Here is a 1805-nt window from a genome sequence, read left to right as displayed (position 1 = left end):
TTTTTGCGGTACGCGGGCCTCTCACCGCTGTGGTCTCTCCCGTTGCGGAGCACAGGCTCCGGACGCGCAGGCTCAGCGGCCATGGCTCACGGGCCTAGACACTCCGCGGCATGTGGGATCTTCCCAGAGCGGGGCACGAACCCGCGTCCCCTGCATCGGCAGGCGGACTCCCAACCACTGCGCCACCAGGGAAGCCCTAAAATGTGGATTTAAAATATGTATGTGGAATGGATTGGATACCATTTTCTCAAATATTCTTGGAAAGTTTCTATATAATGATGGTGTGTAATTAATTTCTTTTACCCAGCTTAGGTTCCTCACTAATAGTGGTTGATTTATTTGTTTAATTTGGTTCATATCAAACTGAAGGTTACAAATAACCTCCTTTGCTGTGTATGGTCTGGACCCAACTATAGAAGCAATTGTCTATGTAATTTTCTACTTACAGCCCAATTAAGCTGAAAGACAAATTAAGAATGATGACATCAGTAAGACCTGATCTATAAACTGTCATGTGAATATGACAATCATTAATGCATTAATGTTAATTTTAATATAACTATTATAGCTATTGGCTATAGGAAGAAAATAAATGACAGAATGATAATAAAGTTGTTTTTACTGAGTGCTCCCAACATACCAGACTCTATGCTACATGCTTAATGTGCATGGTATAAAAATAACTATTATTATTCCTGTTTTATCGATATGCTATTTTTTAAATTCTTGCTTAAGACATGGTCTGACTTCTTGTTATCTAAAATTTGGGCTTATCTGAAACTCATGTTTTAGGAAACAGGGTGCAAGCTCATGAAATACTTTTTCCCTCATGGTTTCCTAATATTTGGTAGTGTTGATTTGTATACAGAATTCACTATGAAATAAAAAAAATTTACCCATAAAAATATTATCAGAGCCAAAAAAGTAAGCAATATTCAAAGCCATTTTAACTTGTTAAACCTCAGAAAAGATTTTTTATTATTTTAATACTATATTAATAGTTAATTTTAATACATTATTAACATATTTTGTGTGACATAATAATAAAATAATATATTATATTATTAACATGTGCAGGGTAATCCTATGTAGGGAATGGTGGCATGGTGGACAAGGCCCAGCCACCATAAATACAACAAGGACTGTAGGTGATTTCAGGAGAGGAATTGAGTTAACTCTGAGCCACCCATTGTTTTATGTCAGATTCTCCTCGTTATTAGATCGGGTTATAAAATAAAATTTTATTTTTTTTTAAAAAAATTTAATTTTATTGATTTTTTTATGCAGCAGGTTCTTATTAGTTATCCATTTTATCCATATTAGTGTATACATGTCAATCCCAATCTCCCAATTCATCACATCACCACCTCCCACCCCCCGGACGCTTTCCTCCCTTGGTGTCCATACATTTGTTCTCTACTTCTGTGTCTCTAATTCGGCCCTGCAAAGTGGTTCATCTGTACCATTTTTCTAGGTTCCACATATATGCGTTAATATACGATATTTGTTTTTCTCTTTCTGACTTACTTCACTCTGTATGACACTCTGTAGATCCATCCACGTTTCCACAAATGACCCAATTTCGTTCCTTTTTATGGCTGAGTGATATTCCATTGTATATTTGTACCACATCTTCTTTATCCATTCGTCTGTCGATGGGCATTTAGGTTGCTTCCATGACCTGGCTATTGTAAATAGTGCTGCAATAAACATTGGGGTGCATGTGTCTTTCTGAATTATGGTTTTCTCTGGGTATATGCCCAGTAGTGGGATTGCTGGGTCATATGGTAATTCTATTTTTAGTA

The 1805-nt window shown here is 36.5% G+C and overlaps 1 protein-coding gene across 1 annotated transcript in view; it reads left to right on the top strand.

The window, feature by feature from the left end:
* The window catches only part of FILIP1 (filamin A interacting protein 1), a 181363-nt gene that overhangs the window by 1246 nt on the left and 178312 nt on the right, over positions 1 to 1805 (top strand). The gene's annotated exons all lie outside the window — the stretch shown is intronic.

Source organism: Physeter macrocephalus, chromosome 10 (genome assembly GCF_002837175.3).
Source record: "Physeter macrocephalus isolate SW-GA chromosome 10, ASM283717v5, whole genome shotgun sequence".
Classification (NCBI taxonomy): domain Eukaryota; kingdom Metazoa; phylum Chordata; class Mammalia; order Artiodactyla; family Physeteridae; genus Physeter; species Physeter macrocephalus.
This window is presented reverse-complemented; position numbering and strand designations above follow the sequence as displayed.